Genomic DNA, 15,400 nt, shown 5'->3' with positions numbered 1-15,400 from the left:
ATATCTCTATGTAATATAAATTACATGACTTACCAAGTTATCCATTTATCTCTCATATTCATCTTTTTCATTCCAACTTCCCCACCCTTTCTCTTTAAATTACCAGTTGATTGCACTAGTCCCCAGAGTGGGGTCATCACCTACACTGTCTTTCTGGTCTAAATCATTCTCCATCCTAGACCCATGTCAGTCCATTTTCATCCTAGGCCCAGTCAGTCTTTTATATTAATATATGTATGCTACATAATATATTTGGTATATTATAAATATACTAAAAATGCTAATTGGTCATTTGTAGTTTATTACATATATATGTAATAAATATTTGTGTGTATATATATATGCAATGTATATTGGTGGCAAACTAGAGTCTAGCATCTACCTCTGTATTTCTTCCAATATAGTTCAGGGAATGCCAGTAACATATTCACTGGGAGTATTAGAATGCAGATTCCCGGGTCTTATCCAAAATCAGATTCTTGGTTTGGGATCCAGAGCTATTCTCACAAAATTCTCACGAAAGCTCAACATTTAAACATACTGAGTTCCCTTTACTTTTATCTAAATTCACTCTTCTTCCTACATAAACCCTCTGTTTCTTCTGGAGGCACAAAAATCCACCACTTATCTTCCCTAAAATGTACCTTGCTTATTTAAACTTGAAGCATCACTTAAGCCTGGAATACTTCCTTCTTGCTCTCCACCTCTCTTTTGTTAAAAGCTCCACTCAAGTTACTTACTCATCACAAGGACTTTTCCAGTCATGCAATTCCACACTATTCTCTTCCACCTCTGGGTTCCTATCACATGTTATTGTGCCAGTTACTATGTACTGATTAATTGTATGTCATTATTTAAGTAAACATGCAGTTATGGTTTGTTTCCTTAAGAAAATCTTAAGCTGCTCCAGACTCTGCACAGGATCTAGTGCATAACAGGAATTTAGCAAACATTTTCTAAATTAGTGCTTGAAAGAAAGGCCAGGGGCAGCATCTTGAAAGCTCACAAATGCATATAGGAGACTCAGATGTAGACCACCTTGTTAGGAAGTACACTAATGGGGATGGATACTTATATTCCTATTCATTCCACTTGAGTACAACTATGAAGGTTGACTGATGATAATGTAACAATGATACCATGTGTTATATTTGATCTTCAGGAATGTGAGAGCAGATAACCAGGCTTAAACTATTAAAGTTATTTTTTCTACTAGTCTAATAGCCACTGAATTATTGCTAATACAACAAAACTGGACTAACAAGCTAAAAAAAATTATGTTGATAAAAGTACAATTTAAAAATTAAAACCATATCTGTATTCATTATTCACTTCTAAATATAAATAATTGCATTCACTCTGACAAATATTTATTGAGCATTGCTATGTATTATGCAAATCAAAATATTGATTACCTGACCTATGGCACACTAACCATGGAAATTAAACATAGAATGATCTCTATTGCTCTTTATGCAGATAAAGCATAAATATTCTGAAGAGAAATATCTACAACACACACATTGTACCAGCCTGCTTTATTTTCTTAAATCCATATCAACATAAATAAACACAACAACACTTTAAGAAACTTTCTTTTTCTCCTTTTTTCTGAGACACAGTATTGCTCTGTCACCCAGGCTAGAGGGCAGTGGCATGATCTCAGCTCACTGCAGCCTTCATTTCCCACACTCAAGTGATCCTTCTCCCTCAGCCTCCCAAGTTGCTGGGACTACAGGCCTGCACCACTACACCAGATAACCTTTTTTTTTTTTTTTTAAGTAGAGACTAGGTCTCCCTATGTTGCTCAGGCTGGTCTTGAACTGCTGAACTCAAGTAATGTTCCCACCTCAGCCTCCCAAAGTACTGGGACTACAAGTATGAACCACCAAGCCTAGCAAGAAACTTTGTCTACAAAGGAGCATATGTTTTCAAACTGTGCCTAGGCTTTCACTAATTAACATATTCTTCTCTCAGAAAAAATGTGTAATATATGTTACAAACTTCAGAATTCAAAACACACTCCTTGTATTCTCTTGTCCTTATTCTCACTTCAGAGATGTTACATACAGAAAATTTGGAAAAACAATCATACCAGCTCTCCCCAATACCACCTCTGCTCACACATTTAATACACTGAATGTTTCCTCAGAATCCAAAAAGCATTACCTAAACCATTCATTCAGAGCAAACCCCACTGACTTCTGTATCAACTCTCAGTATGCCCTGAATCACTTCAACGATACACTGAAACATCAAAGCACTTATATACATGCCAGGCTCTATTCCAAGCACAGAATTAGGGGTGCAGAACTGGATCAAATTCTGTCCCTGCCCTCAAAAAAATGTACAATTCTGAAAACTAGAAAGGCACAAAAACAAATAGGGACCATAAAAGGTTACAGATGTCCTAATCAGAGTACTCAAAGAAAGGCTACAACACCTTCACAAAGCACAAAACCTGAGAAGTAAGCTGTGTTTCTTGTGTGATTGCTTAACGTGTGTTCTTCTTAATATTTCAAAATGCGGTTAAATAGAAATCTCTAAGAACATATATCTCCTTATAATAAGTCATTTATATAAGGGGGAATGTTGAAAATTATAGGGTTTGGAAAGTACAGACTCATGTTTTCACTCACAGCACTTATAAAAACAGTCCACATACCACATCATCAATATGATGGAAAGGAATGTAGTCAATAAAAATCACATTTTAAATGTTTCTAAAAAAACTTGAGGGCTGTCAGATGAGAAAACTAAGATTAGAAATATATACAGTCCCAGCTAGTCAGGAGGCTGAGGTGGGAGGACTTCTCAATGTAGCTGACTCTATCTCAAAAAAAAAAAAAAAAAAAAAAGAAAAGAAAAGAAAAAGAAGTGTACATAAAGTATAATAGATGCTGCACTACAAACTGCATAGAAAAAAAGCGGTGATAAAAATATACTAAAAATGCTAATTGTTTGTTTCTAGTTTATTACTTTTTTTTATACTTTCAAGTATTTTCCAAATTTACAGTTAAAATCTGAAAATGGACATTTTATGCAAATAAAATTCTACAGTCTTTAAAAAAATTCACCTTTCCCAATATTATAGAAAGAAAAGGCAGCATATACAAAGATGAGTGGAAGAAAAATGCACTAAAATAAAGGCTAGCACTTGCCTTCGATCCCCATCACAAGAGATTTTAGTGGGAGCTTATAACTGCTCATTGTGCAGATTAGTATATTTCTAATTAGTATATTTCTAACAAAGATGAACCCTTATATCCAAATTAATTAGTATGCCTTAATTCGATTTCAGGAGCTGAAGTCAGTGGGCAGTAGTAGTTAAGTGGAAGCTCACCAGGCCCTTCAGATTATTAAACAATGTGAACTCCCCTCTCTCCCTTTCTTGCCTGTGGTTTCCTCCACTGCTCATGTCCCTTGCTCCTATTCACTCAGCCTCAGCATTTCCCCGTCGTCCAGCTACTTGGCTGCCTAGGAGTCAGTGAGGTAGGTGACAGAGAGGAGGTGAAACCAACTCAGTCTAGACAGCCAGTGGTGGAAATACAAATAGTGCATATGAACAATTATTCTAGAAGGGCCAAAGAGACCACAGGATAAGTGTTATTGACATTTTCGTGCTGTTTGTATGTTAATTTGGATAGTGCTATAAGTAAAATAAAATATTGTCCTTGCACTTTATTACTACATGACTAAAAAATCTTCAAACAAAAATAATGATGGGGAGGGAAAATTATCAGCCCTTGGATATAATCTAAATTTTCCTGCATTTTCAGTACTCTGTAACCTTGAGCCATTCACCAAGCTCTCAGAGCTTCTGGTTTCCCTAGAGAGACTGAGCTAAATGGCCTGTTATGTCTCTTGCAGCTGTGAAAGTCTACAAACTTTAATAAGAGAGATAGTTATTGCTTTTAAACAAGGGCTCTTGAAAAACAATAAGCAGAAAAAATCTAATTGCTCAAAATGAATTAAGGCACTTATTCTCGCTATTTAGGTAGATTTTTAAAATACCATATATAATTTTTTAGTCTTCATATTCTACAAGTATAAAAAGACAGCCCCCAAATTATATATAAATCTAAATAAGATATACAGCCTTAGGGATAAAACAGAAAATAAGCTTAGCTCTGCAACAGAATGATGGGGATGGTTTTGCCTCATGATTTGGGTAATTTAGGAATTAAGACAATTTCACATAATGTAAAAGTTAAGACTATTTTATTATATTTATTAGTAATCGCATTTTGTTTTATCACTTACTATATATACTAGAGTCTGTGGTAAGTGTTTTAACACTCATTTTTTCATTTGATCCACATTACAGCTTGTAGGTACAATTATCATCCCTGTACACATGAAAGAAATCAATACTCAAATAGGTTAAATGATTTGCCTGAGATCATAAAGCCAGTGAGTGGCAGAACCAGATCCAGAACACAGGTCTGGGTTTACAGATTAACCAGAAAAATAAATGAGAGTAAAAATGTTAAAGCAACTTTTCTTTGATGAAACTTTAACATTATTAAATATAACATTTTATCCAAGGTCTTAATAATTGTGAGAATCAGAAATGTAAAATAAAAAGTTCCATGGACCAAGTTGAACTTTCTCCATATTTCAGTGAAAACTAACCAAAATTTAAAAAATAATCTTCTCAGCTTTTCTTTAAGAGCCAGTGGTGGGCAGGGAGGGAGGGGGAGATTTGCCTGTGCCCCTAACCACTTTCACTCTGCGCAATGACATACCACAGTCCCTTACTCAACCTACCATTCCAGATCGTTCTTGAGCTGAGTCCAAACCTAGTTCTTTAGAATTGTTTTGCACCATTCCCTTTTATATAAACTTCATTCAAGCCAAACTGAATAATTTCTTCTTCTCATCTTTGTGCCTTTGCCTAAGCCGTTCGTTCCTAGACTTTTATTCCCAGTCCCTAAACATGTCTCAAATTAAAACCATTGTTCATGAAACCAGCTTGTCTTATATGAAAGCCATGATCCTCTCCTCAATTCTCATCTCACTTCTCTTGTATGGCATTTATCACCTCATTATTGGGTATTATATTTCATATGTCTTGATTTATCACCTCTGCTACAGTAAAGTCCTTGTATACAGACTCAATGAAGAGTTAGTTTGTGTATCATCAAGGCATTTAGTACAAGAGGGAATGTGTTTGGTTTAGAATATAACTATTTGTTCTCAGATAATCAGAAAGTTTAAATATGGTTGTTTTGTTTTAAGGTCCAGTAGCATGTAACAGAAACTGGAACTCCTCTCACCAAGGAATCACTGAAGAGGGAAAGACATACATACTCTCCCTCTCTCTCTTTCTCTCCTTCCCCTTCCTCTCTCTCTTTGTTCCCTCTCTCTCCCTCCCCTCCTTCCCCCACCACTTCTCTGTCTTCCCCACGTCCCCTCTCTCCCTTAAAGAAAAGCTGAGAAGATTATTTTTAAATTTTGGGTTAATTCTCACTGAAATATGGAGAAAGTCGACATGCACCATGAAACTTTTCATTTTATAATTCTGATTCTTATGACAGTTATTAAGACCTTGGATAAAACATTAAATATGTTAAAGTTTCATCAAAGAAAAATCACTTGAACATGTTTACTCTCATTTATTTTTCTGGTTAATCTGTAAAACTCAAGGTAAAACTGCGGTAGTGCCTGCACAGTAAAAATATCTATGCATAAATTATTTTGAAAATTAAATCTTTTTTTCTTACTATAAGATTTTAATTACAAGCAGAAAACATTGATCAAATGAACTTTCAATGTACTCACAGAATTTATCTGTCCTCACACCCATGAAGTTCTATTGTGGGGAGTCCATAGCCAGTAGTTAGGGCTCACAAAAAAAAAAAAAAAAAAAAAAAAAAACTATGTTATCAAACAGTGCCTTGACTCTGTTTTCTGCTTACAGTATGTTCATTTTTGCCTGCCTGCCTGCTTCACTTCCCTAGAAGCCTCTTCAACAGCTGAATCCATCAGACTTTTACTCCCTAAATAGCAATGCTCTCATCATTAAAAAAAAGAAAACCATCTTACCCAAATGTATTGGTTTTCACACCTTTCACCACAATATCACTGGTACTCATTTCTCTTTTAATATATGTAGTCAATCATTGTCATCAATTCTCCCTCCCAAAGTTTTCTGAGATTTACACTTTCTGTTTCTTACTTCCTTCAGCCTAATTCAAGCTTCAACTTCATAGGCCATTCATTCTGCAAAGACTTCTGTGAGCTACAATATGAAACTTTCCACTTCAGAGAACGTGATGATTAAATACAAAAGAGTTGCAAATATATCCTAAGAAAGTTAAACAATCTCAGGTGCCTCCACATTGTTGAATGTAGAGATTTATAATCTATTCATTAATATTTTAATGAAATGGAGAATTAAAACATGAATAAGGTATATATTTACAATTTTATCCTAGGTTAGTGTACCTGATATACTTCATAATATGTTTCTTGTCCCTAACTTATTCCACATTTTTACTGTTTGTAGTATATCTAACATCTGTGGCCACAGAGGGTAAATGCTTATCAGTTGAAAATCCCAGATTCTGATGATTACACACATATTCTTCTAGTAGTTGTTTTTGGAATTGTTACCAACTTATTGGTTTTCATTTTTTCCTCCCCAGATCATTGTTCCTAAATCAGAGTTTGGCAGATGGTACAGATTACTTGTTTTTCCAGATGTTCTAAATTTTCTTAATGTGAAAGCTGCTTTACAATTGAGAAAGTAATAAACATTCTTAACTAGCTTCAAAAACGTGTTCGATTTTGATGAGATTAAGCAGCAACTGGAGATTATGCTCCAAGACTCAAAACTACTTTGCTGTGCTTAAACTTTTTAAATGCCTCATTTTCTCTGACATCCCAGTACCACAACCGTATCACAACCATTACCCGATAAATATATTGTATAGATGTACAGACGAGCTACACTATAAAAAGGTTCATCTTTGCCTTTCTTAGCAACAGAATAGATACTATATAATAACGAATGAACAGCTTTAGAGGAAATCATGTATTTGGTCTAAAACAACATTTTCCAGAAAGCTGTTCAGAGCCATGCATCTTAGTTCCTGTGCTTTTCAGCACTTTCTTGGTGAAATATTCAGAAGATTCTACCCTCTACTCTGAGAAAAGACAACCTAGATTCCATTTTATTAAGTTAACTGTGTAAATAAGAAACAATTTTCAATGAAATGTCTCACTCTGCAAAAAAAATAAAGGCCTGGTGTCAAGTCATTTTATTTTTGTTAAATATGACAAAATTGATAGGAGGACAATAGTACCTATTACAGAATCTACACATGTGTAGGTTGGTGTTTACTGTGTTTATCATGTACTAGATATTTGGCATTAATACATTTGGTTTATCTTCACTAAAACCCATGAATCAGATATTATACTTTCTACATTTTTTAAATGTTAAACAATGCACAAGTATGTATGTAGTCCAAGGTCACATGGCTTGTCAATGGAGGAGCCAGGACTCAAACCCAGGTAGTCTGATTCCAGAAGCCATGTTCTTTACAATCTAGATGATAACAACAGCCAGTAAAGGGTAATCACTAATATTAGTACACTTTGGAATTCACAAATAAAATAATATGGTAAGTTAAATTCTGGAAATGTGAAAGGCAGGAACCAGAAATGGAAGTCAAGCATGGGATAAATTGTATGATATGCCTAAAATATTAAGGAAAAAACGGCTCTACAGAGATCTAAGAATTCTTTGGTAATACAAAGCTCTCGAAAAGTTAATACTGCAATACTAATATGCTGCTAGCTAAGCCACATATTTCATTCCTATGTCATCAAAACTGTGAAGCAAGCCTTCTGGATGATTTTCTATGGGAAAAGAACTTCAAGTTTAGAACCAAAATTGGTGCGAAAAATAGTTTCTTTACAGAATTTCACCTATAAAAATCACTCTCCATCAAATATTAATAGGATCCATCTAATGTGAATAGAAGGGTTGCCCCTTGCTACTTTAGATCTGAGCTCACCTATATTGTAGCCACTAGCCACAGCAGCTACTGAGTACTTCTAGTCCAATGGACACATGCTGTAAGTATTAAATTAACACTGGGTGTTGAAGACTTAAGACCAACAAAAGAAAAGCACATAAAATATCTCATCAGTTATTTTTATATTATGTCATTGAAATAATATTTGAGGCATATTGTATTAAATATATTATTAATATTAATCACCCACCCTTTTTTATTCTTTTTTCACTGTGGCTACTAGAAAACTTAAATTTAGGTATGTGGTTCATATTATATTTCTATTGGAACACTTTAGATCTTTTAAGTGCACACAGTGAGGGTTGTAATATGTGTTCATATTACCTAGTCTGAAGCATATGTTAGTATTAAAACTTTCCTTCTCAATTCATATCTGATAAAACTTTTAATTTCTGATAAAATACACTATATTTACTCAAATGTATTTTTTGTTATCAACTTCTGCAATGAACAGTTAAAAGAGAGCTATCTTATTTTTGGTATCACACTTGCAAGACAGTTGCAAAGCATTGGAGCCACCAACTGTTCAAAAGTGGCAATACCCAGGTAATTGACTCTTTTACAGAACAAGAAATAAGTATCTGTAAGAAACACAATTCTGTGAAGGAAAAAATGTTGAATAACATATAGACAATGTGTATTATTTATATTTTAAAGCAATGTGATTTATCCATTGAGGAAAAATACATTGGCTCACATGTCAGTAAGTTCTGTTTGGAAAATAGATGGAAATATTTGATGATAAAAGAATACTGATAAGTACATTAAAAACTGTATAAAAATCAAAAAAATTCTAACAAATATTGAGTAATATATAGTTATGCTATTTGAAAATTTTAATTAGCAGAAATCAGAAAATAACATTTGATATTTTACATAACAGGAAATAAAGCAAATTAGGCATATTTTTAAATGAATGCTTATAAGCTTGAGAACTTTTTTACGATTAAAAAAAATGGATCCATGTCTATGGGATATGATGCTTTAAAGCCCCTTCTAATACAGTAGTGTTGCTAATGACGATTATGACTGTTATCAGTTCCCCCAAATTCTAGCTGGTGCTTCATTTAGGACTCATAGCCACTCCATGTGACACCTGAGGCCTAATGAGCCCTCTTGGCTCCCATGAGAGACGCAGAATCCCTTGACTGTCTTGGGGGAAAATTTTTTAAGTAGCTTGATCTGAAGAATAAGGAGATACATGCTTTCTACCAGGGGCTGAAAGACAGAGGGAAAACAACAAACTTAGCAAACGTAAACCTTCCAATGTTAAACCTTAGGGCAGAGTCCCTGTAATAGAATTCACGTCATCCAGTTTGTCTTTCACGGTGTTTGACAAGCCTAACAAGGATGTCACCACAGTTCTGGGATTTTTCTACAAAGAAGGGCAGGCCATTACTCTTATCTGTAGTAGCTATGGCCAAAGAGAAACCTGAAATTCTCCAGGATCATCCAGATATGAACTACTGCCAAACACTACTCTTATTTTTTGCTAAGAAAATGAACTTTATAGATGTGGTGAAATCTGAAAGAAATGTCCCAGTTGCTGTGCTTAGAGAATATCAAAATGAAACATGATGGCATTAGACAAGGTTTGCAAGAAGAGGTAGCCTGGGTTCACAAGCCTGTATAGGAGAAAGGCATGAAAACTTAAGCAACTTTATTTTGAAATATACATACCTTTAGGCAAACCTAATAATATTTCAACATTTAAAGAAATTTTTGCTGTTTTAATAATACTGTACAACCTTATGTTGTCCCTTGTGGACTCAAATCAAGTTTCTGGGAAATTTAACATTTTAGGTTTTCTAATTCTGGCTTGAATTATATGAAAAATAAATCTTCCTTTAGAAAGTTTCTTAGAACTATCAGTTAGTTGCTAACGGTCTATATTCAAAAGTATTTACTATGTTTAAAACTGGATGCCATCTCAAAAATCATCTTCTGATTTAATGTATTTTAAATGTGTCATTTGAAACATCTTGTTTTAAAATTTTTAACTTATGGTGTCATTTTGCAGTAAGAATTATTCTTACAAAAAAAACAGTAGCTTATGGGTAGCCAATACATGTGAAAGTTTTGCAACATATAACAAGTTACCCATCAATACAATTTCAAATGGAAAAACAATAAAGTATTGAAGTAGACTTTACAGGTGGAATAGAGGGCCCAGGCTTCTTGTGTCATACAGAGGAGTAGAGATCTGATTTCTACCCTAATGAAAATTACAGACTAGTTGTAGAGACAACACTGACACCTATAGCACCCGAATGAAAATTATGGAAAAAGTGTGGGTGTTAAACTTTGTAATTAGTGCCAACCATTTCAGAGAACTTTGATGCAGCAGAGAAGTTTTGCACTAAAGGGGAGAGGCTGTGAGGGCTCTAAAGAAAATATATATATAAAATGAATATATATATGTATATCAGATAAATACAAGAGAAAGAGAAAGACATTCCAAGAAATGGGAACAAAATGAGAGTAGAAAAACAGAAATTTGATTTGCCTGTTGGATAATGAGTACAAGAGTTTGACTATTCTAGAAGGAATGTTGAGAAATAGTAAAATGACAAAAATAATATTGAATGATTATCCTTAAATGGAGTCAGGATCCCAACACAGCCAATCTGGCTGTAGCACCTGTGTAATTTCCACCATATTAAATATAACCAATAGGTTGAAAAAGTCAAAAGGGAAAATCAGTGTCCCAGAAGGAAGAGGAAGGCAAAGTGTCAACCTTTTTGCCAGGGCAAAAATGAAACATGACTTGTTCATTCATTTATTTACCAAATGCTCTTGACCATCTACCATGGAAAGCTTCTATGCTCCACATCAGAAAAACGCAAGTGAAAAAGATACACTCCCTGCCATCAAGGAATTCACAGACCCACTGAGGGGACACACAAGTAAATAGGCATTGTTTCATTTTCAGAAAGGAGGAAGGCTACTACTTCCTCAAAGACAATGTTCTCTCTTTTTTCTTTCCCCTTCCTTCACTTCTTTACCTCTCTCCCTTTCTTCCTCCAACCCTCTCTCTTTTTATTTTTTATTTTTTATTATTATTATACTTTAAGTTCTAGGGTACATGTGCATAACGTGCAGGTTTGTTACATATGTATACTTGTGCCATGTTGGTGTGCTGCACCCATCAACTCGTCAGCACCCATCAACTCGTCATTTACATCAGGTATAACTCCCAATGCAATCCCTCCCCCCTCCCCTCCCCCCTCCCCATGATAGGCCCCGGTGTGTGATGTTCCCCTTCCCGGATGTGGATGCAACCCTCTCTCTTATCCTTTCCCCTTCTCTTCCTTCTTTCCTCTCTTGCCTTTTCTTTTCTCAGTACTTGCCTCAAGTAGTATATTAAGTTGCAGGAAAAACAATGTATTACAAAATTCTTTATACAAATGCAAAAGCAAGTTTTCAAGCAGTGACGTCTTGTAGTGACAAGATGTAAATTTGAAAATGTAATATTTAAACCAAAATTTGAGAAGGTGATTCTGAAGAGATACTATTATTGATATTAGAAGAATAGATGTGGCCCTCAGAAGCTTGCTATTTGTCACTACTTCTTTATTGCAAAGTCCTCTGTATAGTAAAAATTGATATCATTAGGAGTATACCAATTTTCTAAAATATTATGCATTAGTACATAAGTAACATGAATAATACTAATTTAATCACTAAGAAGGAATTTAAGATATTTCCTGTGCAGGAATCAATATTCTAGAGTCAATAGTAAAAGCATTTACTATAGGAAGTATAATTATTCATTGAACACTATTATTCACAAACCAGAAGCATAGATCATATTCAAAAATAATATTTGTTCTGAAAGTTGACAATTTTACATTCAGCTAAGTAAAATTATCAACCGTTCCAAAATGATAGAGTACATGTTTACCACTTTGGTATCTCAAGGAGATATGCCATATATCTCAAACAAATTGAACATCCTCTTATATTTATATAAATATCAAAATTTTCTGCTAATAGTATCCCCCTTTGCCTTCCGCTGTGATGTAAGCTTCCTGAGGCCTCCCCAGAAGTGGAGCGGATGTTGGTTCCATGATTTCTGTAAAGCCTGCAAAACCATGAGCTAATTTAACCTCTTTTCTTAAAAAAAAAAATTCTAATGGAAACTATAACAAAAAAATTATTATAGTGTCTTTCCAAGTACCTTATTTGAAATTGTTGTCATTCTAGAAACAGTCATTAAATGTTATTAAAATCGTTGAATTCAGTCACGTATGTACTTAAGCATAATCAAAACAAATTATAATATTTGCATATTTTAAATTTAAATTAATTTTAGTAATTGTTATTTTTCCAACTTACAATAGGATGAAAACTTATTAACAGTGCAGTCCGCTCCTGGTTTTGTCCATGTTGAGGCTCGCTATTGTTCTGCCTGACTCTGCTTTTTCTGCATGTAAACTCCTCTGCCCTCTCCACATTGTGGAAAATACGGCCACCCACAGCTTAGGAACCTCAACTGAAAGACCTAACACTTCCCCAACAGTTGTGGAAGCAGAGTCTCGTGAATTCTTCTGTCAAATGCTTATCCCACTCCCCATCATTCTCACTCAGACTGGTCAGATATCCACTCTCATGACCAGAGATGATAGGGATGATCTCTGTCTCACTCATTCCCCACATTTAAATGGAGTTCTCTTACCAGAAATCAAGTAGGAAAAGTATAGATATATCCACAGTCTACCTAGGAAAAACACATCCTTTTTTTTTTTTTTTTTTTTTTTTTTGAGACGGAGTCTCGCTCTGTCGCCCAGACTGGAGAGCAGTGGCGCAATCTCGGCTCACTGCAAGCTCCGCCTCCCGGGTCACGCCATTCTCCTCTCTCAGCCTCCCAAGTAGCTGGGACTACAGGCGCCCGCCACCACGTCCTGCTAATGTTTTGTATTTTTAGTAGAGACCGCGTTTCACCACGTTAGCCAGGATGGTCTCAATCTCCTGACCTTGTGATCTGCCCGCCTCAGCCTCCCAAAGCAAGCACAACACAAGGACTGTTATCACAGTGAAGATTAAGTCGCATCTTGTATCCTAGGTTTAAAATGTAATCAGTTTAGGTTTTCTTCCCTTAACCTGAAAGAATACTTGGGCAGGCCCATGATTTCTGTGGTTACTCAGAAGATAAAAAGTTCGTCAGTTAACAGTAAACACAGTTTCAACTTAAAATTTGGAATGTCCAGTATAAAATTAAACACAATTTCAAACTCATCAAGAGTTCTGTTATCCTAAGCTTGGAGGTTCTCTCTCTGGAGCCTTGCCATGGGGAAGCTGAGGTGAGGAGAAGTGGGAGGAAAGAGGGTATATCCTTTGGCTCTCTGCCCTCACCCTTTTTCTTTTCAGAGAGTCCATGACAGACCATCTGCTACAGTGCCCCGTACAGGCAGACGTCTATTCCACATTGGCGTCTGCTGCCATTGTTTCCATACTTTTAGGCCTATATGTGTTCATCTTCTCCTTTTTTTTTTTTTTGTTTTTTGTTTTTTGTAGAGAGGGACTTGCTATGTTGCCCAGGCTGGCCTTGAACTCCTAGCCTCAAGCAATGCTCCTGCCTTAGCCTCCCAACTCACTGGATCCCAGGTGTAAACCACTGCAGCTGGCTGCTATCTTCGTTTTTTTCTGCTGAGGTTTCTTGGCTCTTATTGGAAAAGATCCATGACATCCTACACATGTCCCACCTCTGCACCGTCTGTGCATATTTGTTACCTGGCCTCTCCTGGCCAATGCACATAGTAACAACTCTGTCCAGTAAAATCACTTAACCAATTTTACTCGGTAGAGCCCTTTTCTTTCTAATTCCGCATATGTCAGCTTCGTGAGGGCAGAAAGCTTAAACAGGTTTGTTTACTGCTCCATCCTCAGCACATGGACTAACAAGTGTCATGTAACAGGCACTCCATGTTGAATGCATGAATATGAAGTTGGGATCATCTGCTCTCATTTAGATATCCTGATATTGATCACTGATGGCTCTGTCAGAAGAGAGACAGGAAAGATCCAGTTTTAGCATCATTTTAGACACACACACAGACAATTCCCACATTTCCTCTGCCTAATATAGTAAATACAATTACCCCACTTATAACTGAAAATATGCTTACACTTCTCCAGAGGACAGCAACACAAAATCAAATCTAGTTACTCTGTAAGATGGTATGCCCAGGATCTCTAGAGAAGCACATTTTTCTTATTCTGATGAGTATGTGACTTGTCATGTGTGGCAAAGGTTGACTAAATTGTAAGTTTAATCACCCTGTGTTCTGGTTATCTGTTGTTGAGTCACAGGCTACTCCAAAACTGGTGGCTTAAATCAATGACATTTATTCTGTTCATAAATTTGCAATTTGGGCAGGACTTGGTGGGGACATGTTATCTCTGCTCCTGTTGGAGTTAGCTGAAACAGCTTGAAAGCTGATGGCTGGCATCATCTGAAGACTCAGTTATTAACATTTTGTTGATGCTGACTCACAGTAGGACCTCTGCTGCGGTCATGACCAAAATCCTAGCACACAGGTTCTTCATACGGATACTTAGCTTCCTCAGAGCATGGTGGCTTGGTTCCAAGGGTAAGCACCTTAAGAGAATCAAGGAGAATCCACATCCCTTTTATCTCAAAAGTCACACAGTGTCACTTTTTTCATGGCCACTGACCTACCTAGATTCAAAGAGAAAATATAGACCTGTACACCTACTGATGGACAAGTGTCAACATTGCACCATAATAAGAGCACAAAGGATGGGATATAGATTATTGTGATCACCTTTGGAAAACACACTCTTCTACATTCCAAAATACCAAACATGCAGTGATGAAGACAGGCAAAATTAACCAGTATTTGAAAAAAGTGAAAGAAAGACAATAATGGTTTCACACCTTATACCACCACCCTGTGGCCAGGAACAGCAAGGCCCATATTTCTGATCATTGTTTCTCAGCCTGCCAACCTTGGGCCACCAGTTGTACTTCCCCGAACTCCTTGCCACCCTCCACCCCACTACAGCCTTGTTTGAGAGGAGTTTAGGGAATAAGTCTCCATCTTTAACAGCTCTCTTTTTGTTGGTGGTGGTTCTGAAGCTCTGAGAATGGACTTAAGACACAAGTGAAAGAAATTAATCAATACAGTATTACCTAAAATCTGAATTGCTGTTCCATTAGTTTTCTCTTAGTTCTGCCAATTAAAATGCTGGTCCACAGCCTGTTTGTCCTCAGAAATGTGTGTTGCCTTTTTGCTCTTCTAAATTTGGTGGGCTCTTCCTCAGGTTCCTATGCCATCTACCTTTTGTTGGAAGCAAGGAGTGAGGGTACTTCTCCCTCTGCATTGGGT

The sequence above is a fragment of the Chlorocebus sabaeus genome, chromosome 3 (genome assembly GCF_047675955.1).
Source record: "Chlorocebus sabaeus isolate Y175 chromosome 3, mChlSab1.0.hap1, whole genome shotgun sequence".
NCBI classification, from domain to species: domain Eukaryota; kingdom Metazoa; phylum Chordata; class Mammalia; order Primates; family Cercopithecidae; genus Chlorocebus; species Chlorocebus sabaeus.
The sequence above is the reverse complement of the archived record's forward strand: the minus strand, read 5'-3'. Positions refer to the sequence as shown.